The sequence below is a fragment of the Ambystoma mexicanum genome, chromosome 5p, assembly GCF_040938575.1.
Source record: "Ambystoma mexicanum isolate Mex_15411 chromosome 5p, UKY_AmexF1_1, whole genome shotgun sequence".
In the NCBI taxonomy this organism is placed as follows: domain Eukaryota; kingdom Metazoa; phylum Chordata; class Amphibia; order Caudata; family Ambystomatidae; genus Ambystoma; species Ambystoma mexicanum.
In genome coordinates this window covers 755,574,665-755,586,879 of record NC_090930.1, presented here as the reverse complement: position 1 = coordinate 755,586,879, position 12,215 = coordinate 755,574,665, and positions in this window count along the sequence as shown.

Genomic DNA, 12,215 nt, shown 5'->3' with positions numbered 1-12,215 from the left:
CACAGTCTATTCTTTCCTCCACGCTCCTGCGTTAACACAGCCAAAGCGCATCTATCACATTCATGCACATACAACACAAAGGCCTTGTCGTAATTTGGTGTGCCCAAAACTGGTGCTGAACACAACGCAGCCCTGAGCAGAACAAAAGCTTTCTGGCAATCCATGTTCCACGGTAAAGGCAAAGAAATGCCCTTCTTTGTCAATGCCAACATTGGTTTTATCAGGTTAGGGATCCACTGTATACAGTATGAAGCCATACCTATCAAGGCGCTGACCTCTTTCTGTGTATTTGGGACAGACATGCTAGAGATGCTTGGTATCTATTCAGGTGTCAGTCTTCTCCCCTCCTTTGACAGGAGATAGCCTAAATATGCTACCTCCTGTTGGCAATATTGAAACTTCTTTAATGAAGCCTTAAGCCCATGTTCTACTAGATGGATAAGCAACAACACGGTGCCCACTTTGCAAGCAGCTTCTGAATCTGCAGCTAAAAGAAGATCGTCAACATACTGCAACAACATACAAGTGGAATGCAACTCAAGTGTATCAAGTTGTTCCTTCAAAGCTCTACTATAAATGCTTGGACTCTCAGTGTACCCTTGTGGCACACGAGTAAATGTAAACGAGTGTCCCCCTAGGGTGAACGCGAACAAATATCTACTGTCAACATGTACAGGAATACTAAAGAAAGCATTCTTTAGATCCACAACACTGAAATGAGTAGCTGAATCTGGAATCATTGTCAATAGAGTAGTCACATCAGGCACAATCGGAAATTGTGGAGCAACAATCTTGTTGATAGCGTGCAAATCAATAATAAAATGAAAAGGAATTGCATTAAACCCTTTTTTATACACCAGTAGAATCAGACTATTACACAAACTTCCTGCAATTTCGTCAATCACTCCTCGATGTACAAAATCAGAAACTATACTCTTTAAAGCTTGTTCACCATCAACTGAAATGTAATACTGTGGAATACGTGGCAGTTTAACACCTGGTTTCAACACAATTTTAACAGGCTCAATTTGCAAAATACCAACGTCATTATCGTCATTATCATCAACCGCCCATAAACATGCCGGAACCTTATCCAATTCAGTCGGTAAAGGCCTAGTCAAGAATTGTGAAACAGAAGTTTGTTGAGGTGAAATCGTTAAATTCACTCCATCCAGAGAACAGTAAATTACTACATTCAATTCGTTCAACAGATTCGACCCCAACAGATTTTCACCACAATTCGTCATCAAAAGAAATTGACATGAAACAGTGAATGGTCCCAGTGAAATCGGTACCAGCTGAGAAACCGGACTAACCACTGGCGTACCAGAGAACCCTACAGAAATGTTGTGCTGCCCTGACAGTGGAATATCTGGAACCCGCGAATGATCAACAGAACACTTCTGTGCTCCTGTATCTATCAAAAGTAGATGCTTCCTATTCCCCACCTTCATCTCAACGTAGGGCCCTTTCTGATACCCGGGGGTAGGTACTGGTTCCAGACTCTGCTTCAGGCTGTCATAACGGAACAGTACATCATCAAAGGAAACATCCTCAGAAAAATAAACAGACTAAGGATTGTCAAAAATATTCCCATTATCAACACTATGCTGCTGACTATCCTGTGAAAATGACTGTTGATTCTGTGCAAACTGACTTCTACCAGGATCCCCTATCCCAGGACGGCCTCTGGATCGTCTACCCATGGTACCATACGTGTTATTCGATCGCTGCTGAAGGATCGGGCATTGTGCTGGCCAATGACCTTCTTGTCTGCAATAGGCACATTGGTTCATGTGCACAGGACCCATTTGCACATTACCCTCTGTGGCAAAATGACCTCTAAACTGGTTCCTCTTACTATTTGCTGAAACAATACTTTTGTCTTCAAGTCTCCCTTCTTCTTTTCTATCCTCTCTTTTTCAGTATTAACCCTATTATCATAATACTGAGCCATATGCAATACTTCGGACTGCGATTTAGCTTGCCAGGCGCTTTCGGAAGTCATAATTTGTGAATGGATATCAGGCAACAATCCACGCACAAATTTGTCTATGAACAGCCTTTTTCCTGACTCGTTACTTAAGTCCTGACTGCTGAAATCTGAAAATACTTGTTCGAACCGATTAAAACATTTGGTAGCACCCTCAGATTTCCCCTGGATGCAAGCTGTAAGCTTGTCCCAAACTATTCTTCTCTCTGGAACCAAAGTCTTCAATCTAGTTTCTATTCTGTCTGGCAGTGTCAATATCACCTGTGGTGGTTTCTCACCAGCTTTCCTTTCTCCATCTATCCGTACCAAGTTAACCCATGTGTCACCCAGCCCTGCCTGATCATCTATAGTTCTAATCTGTTTCCATAAATCAGAAGGTAGGATCACAGGGAACAACAAGTCTATATCACTCAGCATGAAAACTGACAAATGCAAGACAGATTCAATTTCTTTATAAAATCCTGTAGGATTTTTCCTGATATCTGGAATTGTTTGTCTAATAGTATTCACTTCCTGTCTAGAAAATGGGGCATGAACAAACTGTGAGACATAATGAGCTTCAATATTAGCGGCTGCTGTGCCTGTTGCGGCATTAGCTGGAATTTCTACTTTAGGAACAAATGTCGGAGGAACCTCCCTCATTGGCAATTGAGAAGTAGGCAATTCTGAACGTTCATTAAGCAACAAAGCTAAATCAAGTGACGAAGTAGTCAAAGCCGTATCGAGCGAAAATGCTCTCTTATAAATGACCATCAAATCTGCGGGACAACAAACCTTTTTCTTCATAAACCATCCTGTAGGTACTCTACCATTACCTGTAACACTTTCCTTTGCATAGCTGGAGCATACTGAATAAACATGTCATATACCTCAATGGGAAAAATTGAAACATCCGAAATCCATCTAAGCGCATCTCTTATGTAAATACGCGTCTCTTCACTCATTGGTTTACATGAAGGATGAAATTGTTTCTGTACATACGAGGCTTCTAATCTATTACCATCTATTTCATCATTCTGTAACCGATCTAACTCCCTCTTAAACTCAAATACCCTCTCAACATGCTCATGTACTTTCTCTGCAATGTCCCTTGAGCAAGCCAGGACATTCAAATCCCTCAACCCCTGTGAGACATTCATGTCCGTCAAATCACTCCAAACATCAGCCAAATGCATTCACATCCCCTCTATCAAAATATTCTGTTGGGAATACTTTCTTGGTCAGAAATCGAAGTTAAGACAGCAGATTTTTCACCTTCTATATATTTCTTAGCCCATGCATACAATTCTCTCTTCCTAGCTTTAGATACTGTACTACGAGTCACTATTCTTGAATCAGCACTCGCCCCTTCAATCGCTACAAGTCTAGCAGAACCACTTGGAAAAGAAAGTTCTGACAAATCTTGTTTAATAGGCAGCGGAGACACTACCGATGGTGGTGAAGACGGAATTAAGTGAACAGCAACTGTCGGTAAGAGCGAGGATGCAGAAGGGGAAACAACAACAGGAAGAGGAGCAACAATTGGAGGAGGAGCGACAACGGGAGGAAAAGGAACAACAACGGGAGGCGGTTTCTGTTGATCATACAATAATGCTCTTTCAGTATTAGACATATGTCGACGTGCGTGTTTCTCTTTACTCTTAAGTTGCTGCATAGCTTCCTTTCTCCAATCTTTAATTATAACAAATGCTGCAGGCCTAGCCTTTTTCTTCAACAATATAGACTCTAAGTACTCTATACGGGCAATTTCAAAACTACCATGAACTGGCCACTGAAATTCGGAAGCGTGTCTAGTTTGTCTGTGCCAAATATCATTAAATACAATACTTTGGAGGCCGTACTTACAGTATATTAAACAAGCCGGTGAGCCAACAGGTGGCGCTGCTTGGCTACGTCCAAAAGATTGTCTGTCTCTGTGGAATAAACCCCTGAAACAGGCAGAACATTTCCCAGGCATGTCAGATGACTGGTGTTACCTGGCGTTGTTTGTACTTGCGAGTGCAAATCTGCAACCAATATCAGGATTCTTAGGAATCAAGGCACAACTCACCTGATTTCAAAGACTAAGGAGGTCCGATTGGGTTACAAAGGATCCTCGTGGTTGGCGATTTCAGCAAATAGCCCGCCTCGATTTGGGACCCTCGTCAAAATGCCCTCTCGAACCGTTTGCTCACCGTCCAGGAATCGGATCGTGTAGTACTGTCGAGGTATTGCGTCTCATACAAAGGGGCCCCCTTTTCTCACTCTCCCATCCCGGTCCGATAGTTGCGTCTTCTTTTCAGCGAGATGACAACAATCTTGAGGGTCCCTATTCGGGTGCCATCTAAAAGACCAAAGAAATATCTAGGCTTAGTACCACAAAATGAAATACACCAATCACGGGTCAAAAGAGACAAGTATCTTTATTTCTGTACAGAATTCAAAGCAAAACAGATAGCTATCTGGCTCCCAACACCTCACAGTGTGTACCAGAGTGCTGGACATCTTAATGCGAGCTGTTTTATACATTTTTCCAATCATTGTCCAGCCCCTATCCAAACTAATCATTTACATGCTAGTGTTCGTGCCCAGTTCATATGACAAATATTACAATATTGTTCAACATATTTAACAAGTTTGCTTATCCATAAAGATACAATTGCAGTATTGGGTCTCCGGCTCATAGTAAGCCTAGTTTCAAGAAATAACACAATATACTACAACCAAAGCACACGGTTTGAGTATGCTCTACATTGTTCCACTGTTTATATGAGGATGAGCCTTGTGAGCCTAAACAGAAATTGGATTGCAGTTTCTACAAGTCACAAGGTTTCTTTAAACAGAACAAACAGTCTGCTCTCAGTCAGCCTAAATGTTGACGTAACTCAAAGGTAGTTGAAAACACAGTCCACTGTTTTAGGACACAAGCATGAGTTAAAATCAAAATGGTGGATAGTTCTTAAAATGGCGGTGAAGTTTGATTAGAAATCGGATCATTTCAACTGTGGTTTTCTGTGCAACGCGAATGGGCTTAGGCCAATATTCATAACAAAGCGGTATTATACGAATACAGTTCAACACAGGGGAAAAAAGGGGCAAAGGCAGATGCGAAGAGGAATTTCTTGAGCTGCTTCCGAAACCGGAGATGGTTCTCCTCAAGTTTCAAGGTGGCAGTGAGGCTGTCCCAAAGGGAGGCCCCAGCCAAAGAAGAGATCTACCCCCAGCTCATTTCTTTGACAAACGACTGACTCTGAGGGAGGTACAAGAAGAGGAGCAAAGGGCTCGAGAGGGGAGCTATTTACGGAGGGATAGTTGAAGGTATTTTGGACCCAGGCCCCAGAAAGCTGTGTGGACAATGCAGAGGGTTTTAAATTTAATCCTTGCATGCATTGGGAGCAAATGAAGGGTTTCGGGAGCTGGAGAGATACAATCCCAGGGCTTGAGGCCAAGGACAAGTCTTGCAGTCCTTTTCTGGATTAGTTGTAAAGGGCGGAGAGTGGAGGCAGGTAGATTTAGAAAGAGGCTGTTACAGTAGTCCAACCTGGAGAGAACCAGAGCTTGAGAGGCAGTGAGCTTCTGGGGGAAGGAGAGAAAGGCAGAGTACCTCTAAGGAGATGCAGAGAGAAGTTTGACTTTTTAGAGACATCAGAGATGTGTGCAGAGAAGGAAAGTGTGGAGTCAAAGATAATCCCCAGGTTCTTAGCCTCGCAGGTAGGGGTAGGAGGAGGGCCAAGGGAGTCTGACCAGAGAGTGAGGGGAAAGGATGGTGAAGGTGTACCAATGAGGAGGATCTCAGTCTTGTTGGCATTTAGACAAAGGTTGTTGGCGGCACACCAATTTTGAATGGCAATTAGGCAATCAGAGACAAGGAAAGGAGAGGAGGTGGCTGAAGGAAGCCTGAAAATGAATTGGGTGTCATCAACATAGCACTGGAAATTTGTGCAGAAAATGGAAATGCTGTTGGCGAGGGTTGTCAGGTATTGGTTGATAAGCCAAGGCGAGAGATTAGACCCCTGGGGAACACCACAGGTAGAGTGGGAGATAGAAGATAGGAAGGACCCAAGTTGTACCTGGGAGGGACGATCAGAGAGAAAAGAGGTCAGCCAGGCCAGAGCCTGGTCGGTGATCCCCAGGTTGTCTCCGACTCAATTGAGCAGGGTGGTATGGTTAACCATGTCAAAATCAGGGGAGAGATCAAGTAGGATGAGGACAGAGGGAATGTTAGAGTCAAGGTTTGTTTATGTTTATGTTTATTTATAATGCGTCGGTAGCCCGCAGGCATCAGGGTGCAGAGAGACTGATTCATGCTAGGCGGAGGAAATATAAAGGCTAGGGAGGCGGCACGTTATTTAAAGAGGTGAGTCTTCAGATTTTTCCTGAAAATTGTAAAATTTGGTTCTGCTCTCAGCGCAACTGAAGATTATTCCACTGCCGAGCTGCCCGAACCAGGAAAGATTTCCCAGCACCCATAGTTCGGGATGCCTGGGGTACCTGTGACTTGCCTAATGTTTGTGATCGCCCCTCTCTTACTTTTCATGCTACTAAACTCCTAATCTCCTCCCCTATCTTTTCTCGCCTCTTCTACTGCTCCTCCTTACTTTCTGGCCTTCCTACTTCACATCTTGCCCCCCTCAAATCTATTTATCACTCTGCCATCCGTATTCTCTGTCTCCTCTCCCCCCATGACGCCATCTCTGCTTCCCTTTCCTGCATTGGCTGGCTCCCCTTTCATTCTCAACTTAAATTTCACTTCCTCTGTCTAGAGTTCAAATCTCTCCATGATATTGCCCCCCCTTATCTCTCTTCCCTTCTCTCATTTTACATGCCCTCTCTTTCCCTTCAATCCGCTGACCACTTCCTCCTCACTGTTCCTCCCTCCCCCTGTGCCTCCTCCCATTTCCGCTCCTTCCAACTCCTGGCACCCCTCCAAAGGAACTCCTTGCCTCTCTCTATCTGCTCTTCTCCTACCCTTTCCTCTTTCCGCACCTCCCACAAATCTCTCCTTATCCATTCCCTGCCATGACACCCCCCCTACTCTCACACACCCCTCTCCTACCCCCTTTCCTCTCCCACCCCCTCCTTCCAACCTCCTCCCACCTTCCCTCCCTATTCTTGCCAGTCCTCCCCCTGCTCTCCCCTTCCCCTTCTGAATAATTGCTCTACATTCTGTTTTTGGTGACTGATTCATGTTTGTAATTTGCTTCTTTTGTTACAATTTTTGTTATGTTAAATGTACCCTGTTGTTGTAACTGTACAGCGCTTTGGTATAAAGCGCTTTACAATACAATACATTCCTATGGTTCTGTTTGGTGTGTATTGTGTGAACCTGGATCTAAGGTATGATGGGGCCACTCCATACAAACATCTGTGTACTAATGTCATAGATTTAAAATTGATTCTCTCCTCAACTCTAAGCCAGTGGAGGGATCTTCTGGCCTCTGTCATGTGAGTTCTTCTGTTGATCCCTTTTATGACCCGGACTGCGTTGTTTTCCTTTATCTGACATTTACTGATGCATTTCTTTGATGCTCCCAGCAAAAGTGAGTTGCCGTAGTCAAGGCGCGCCAGTATAATGGCCCTGGCTATTGTGGCCGCATTGTTCTCATTTAGAAGAGGGTGTATAGCTCTCAAGAGCCTAATATAGTATACATTATTTTTGTCAAGGTAGTTTATTTGGGCTTCCGATCCCAAGGAAGACTCCAACATCATCCCGAGTGTTGACCATGGGAGACCACCTTAATACATGATTCTTTAATGGTAAACTCTTAGAAATCTTTACCGAGCTTACCCCTTGCTTGATTGGAGCCAAAAATCATAAGCTCAGTTTTTTTTTTTTACTGTTCAAGCACATCCAGTTGTCTTCCAGCCATTTATCTATCAGATTGTAGATGGTCATAATCTTTTCCTTATCTAATTGATAGTCACCCTCCAGTTCAAGCACTAGCTGTGTATCATCGCATAGTTAGTACAATGAACGCCGATCGATTTGAATAGTACACATAGGTATTTCATGAATAGATTGAAGAGAAGAAGGGATATGCTGGCTCCCTCTGGTACCCCTGCACTTACAGGGGTAGGTGTTGAAAACTTCTCTTCCCAGTGTATTCTAGCTACACGGTCTATAAGGAAAGATGCTAACCATGCCAGGGCTGCCTTTGAGCATCCCACAGTTTTCTCCAGGACTTGTTGTAGCAGTGTATGGTCAACAAGGTCAAAAGCGGTACTTAGCTCTAAAAACATTAGAATCCCTGTTTACCCTTGTCCACTATGGAAAGCATGCACGTTTGAAGATCTAACATTGCCGTTTCTGTGCTGTGGACAGCACGGAAGCCCGACTGCTGCTCATGCCAGATGTTGTTTGCTTCCACGTGTGCCTGCAATTGTCCTGTGGCAATTTTGTCCATGATTTTTAGGACAAAGTTAGTATTAGTGATTGGGCGCATGTTACTGGGATCTTTAGGATCCAGACCCGTTTTCTTTAACAGTGGTGTAATGGTCACCTTTTTTATGGTTTGAGGAATCCTACCATCATTGAAGGATGTGTTTATCTTAGCCAGCACTGGATCAAACAGTTCTTTATTTTCCACGATTATTTTGGGAGGGATTAGATTTTCAGCACAAGAGGAAGGTTTCATCTTGGCTAGCATCTTAACCATCTCAGCTTCTGAGATGGGTTGAAAGTTAAAATTATCTAGTTCATAGGGCTGTAAATTAGCCACATTAGGAAGATAAAGCAGTTTCTCTGGCCAGGATGATGGCTTCTCTGGCTTTTTGAGTTTTATCTTCAAAGGCCTTTTTTACGATTTCACAGTCTTCCTCCGTTGGTGTATAAGGAGGGAACATAGATTTTGGTTTCTCATGCAGTTTGAGAATATCAAAAAGCTTACTGGCTGCGTAAGGTGCGGCTTCGATCGGCTTATTGTAGTATTCTACTTTAGCTTGGAGAGCAGGTCTTCACGGATGTTCAGGAGAGCAGTTTCTGTGCTTCCGTGCTTCCGTGCTTCTACAGCTCTGAAGTAAGATTGGTGGTCATGGAGAGAGCCTACAGAATCAGAGTGAAGGTTAAGTTGCGAGATGGGCAGCTTTTCCAGGAGCTTTCCCAAAAAGGGAGTAATGGAAATTGGGCGATAGTTAGCTGGACAAGAAGGATCAGCTGTGGGTTTCTTGAGGAGAGAATGCACAAGGGAGTGCTTCAGAGGGGAGGGGAAAGATACAGTGGCAAAGGAGAGGTTGCAGAAATCGCCAAGGGCTGGAGCAAGGGTAGCAATGTGGTCCTTAATGGTTTTCGAGGAACAGGGATGGACCTGTTTTGATGAGGCTCTCATAGATCGGGCTTGTCTAGCGACCTTATCAGGGGAGAAAAGAGGAAATCAGGAGAAAGAAGGAGGGGGTAGCTGAAGGAGGGTCATCAAGCAGGGAAGGAGAAGGGAGAGGAGGGGGAGTGTGTCATGATCTCTGCTTCCAAAAGATCAGGACTTGCCCGACTCCCTTGGAAGCAGACCCATAACCCCGGTTCCGAGTGCCAGCCAGTCCCAATTGGGACCTTTTGGACCCTGTCCTGGCGCCAGTGGCACCAGGCTCATAAAGATGCCCAGTCCCAGCGCTGGAAGCGCCGGGCTCATAATGCTTGGGTGGACTTACCTGCAGCAGACCATGCTGCTTACTTACCTGCCAGTTGAACCCCTGATCCTCTTCTGTTTGGGACTACTTTTCCTGTTGGGTGGGGCAGGAGCCACTCCCTAGGTTCAGAACACTGGAACTCTTCTGGAAAGCAGGAACTCTTTTCTTACCTAGGCGTGGCTGTGGAAGGAGACACCTAAGCACTCCAGGAAGCTATTTAAACCACACCCGATGGATGAATCTTGCTTTGCGTTATTCTGCATTCTCTGCAGCAGAACGCTCATCGTGTCTTCTGCTTCTGATCCTGGGCCTAAGGGAACAAAGGCTTACCATCCTGGAATCCAGTCTTCAGCAGCACCTGTAAATACAAAGAAAGAACAGGTTAGCACTACGGTCTTCAGTGGCAGCGCATCTCTTACCTGGTCCATCGGCTGTCACCAACGCCTCGCGCTGCATTTCGGCATCTGAAAGACAAAGGCTTACCTACTCTTCGCATGCTCCGGAGGTCTTCGCACTGCATTCCGGCATCTGAAAGACAAAAGCTTACCAGCTCTTCTCACGCTCCGGAGGCCTTCGGCGCTGCATCCCGCATCTGAAAGACAAAAGAAGGTGCGTTTAAAGACATTGGGCAACTTTATTACTCACGTGCCATTACTCCTTCCCACGCCGAATCCAGTGGGTATTCCAGCACCCTTCAGCTTTTCTAAAGCTCCGAACTTGTACCTGCAAGATAAAAGGGACAGTTAGTGCGCATCGTGAAGCAGGCTACAAGCGCTTACTTACGTGCTTCCAGGCGCTTCTATTCCTCACGCGGGTTCGATCCTCAACTCTCATCAGCCCGCCATCCGCCATCGCCGGAACCCTGCAAAACAAGAGATATCATTACAAAAGACTTTTAAGACATTTGAAGTGCCCAGAACTTACCGTTTGTGCAGTTAACGACGGACAGCAGTCCTCTGAGGTCAAGAGGCCTGCACCCTTATCCAGTGAAGAAACTGGTTACGGCACCCTGCCCCGAGGCAGATGGAGAGCTCGGCGTTCACTTACCTAAGACATCTTACTCTTCGAGTCAGACATACAGTGCACAGAGGTCCAGCCCAAAGAGCCAACCGTGTGTTACACATCACCTTTGAAGATACGGCATTCACCCAGTCAAGACCGGCGCCTCTGCGGGAATCAGGTGAGCGTTACAGAACGCAAAGCCTACCGCAAAACTCCCACCCAGGTGCTATGGAAACCTCGGATACCGACCAGCTATCCCAGTTACTTGGGGAACTAAGAGCAGAAGTGCATGCAGCCTGTCAGGAAATGAATGCTCTAAGAAGGGAACTGATTAATTCCAAGGAGCGAACAGACGATCTCGCTAGACAATTGGTACAGTCACAAGCCGGACAAACTCTGTTACCCGCATCAGGGGCAAATCTTCCTTCAACATCCTTTACGAACCCAGTGCAGATCAACCTACCTGGGAATGTACCTCTGGCTCCGCCCGAACGATTTTCTGGTGACCCAAAGAGGTTTGCAGTATTTATTAATCAGTGCCGGTTGCACTTCTTATGCCGGCCAGCAGCCTTTCCAACTGATCAAGCTAAGATAGCTTTCGTGCTTTCGTACCTTAGTGGCAATGCGGCAGACTGGTCAATCCCTCTAGTTAATCAAGATGATCCGGTTCTCCATGATTTTCAAGCGTTTCAGCTCAGTATGGAAAAACTGTTTGCAAGACATTCACAGGGGCAGGCCTTGGACAATGAGCTCCTTTCATTGCGACAGGGTAATCAAGACCTTTTGGCTTATATTGCGTCTTTCAACAGACTGATAGTGGAAACTCGATGGCCTGAGGACAAAAGGATTACGCTGTTTTATAGAGGTCTACGTGGAGAGCTCGACGATGTGTTAGCCCAAGTAGTGAATCCCCCGCAAGACTGTTCGGACTATATTGACTTAGTCGTTCAAATTGACCACAGACTGCAGAACAGGAAGGCCGATCGTTCCAAGTTTGATGCTCGAGTATTTTCCAAACCAACTCCTACCAAAGGAGTAGACTCCGGGGAACCCATGCAAATAGGGGGCCTGAAAGGACCACTAACACAAAAGGAGCGGGAAAGGAGAAAACAGCTGCAATTATGCCTCTATTGCGGAAACTCGGGGCACTTTCTTCGAGACTGTCCGGTGAAACCAGCCAAGAAGGCAGTAGGAGCTGCAGTTACCAGGGTCACAAACTCTGAGCAGGGAAACAACCTCGCCCGACAAGAATAGAGGTCCTCTTGCCGAGCGTTAAAACCAGTTCCGTGACCTCGCATTTCGTGATACCTATGGTCATCATTAGCCCTGAACATCCGGATCGATTACATGCTATTGAAGCTTACGTCGACAGCGGTGCCATCGGCAATTATGTGGATCATGAAATGGTTTTGAGGATGAATCTGACTCTTTGTCCAAAGGCTGTAAAGGACGTCATTACTACGGTGGATGGTACTGAGATAGCCTCCGGACCAGTAACGCATACCACCCAAGAAGTGACGCTAGTAAGTCAAGATGGACACCATGAGAAGATCGTGTTCGATGTGATCAAGGCCCCTCGGTTCCAGATTATTCTAGGAATTCCTTGGTTAGAGAAGCACAA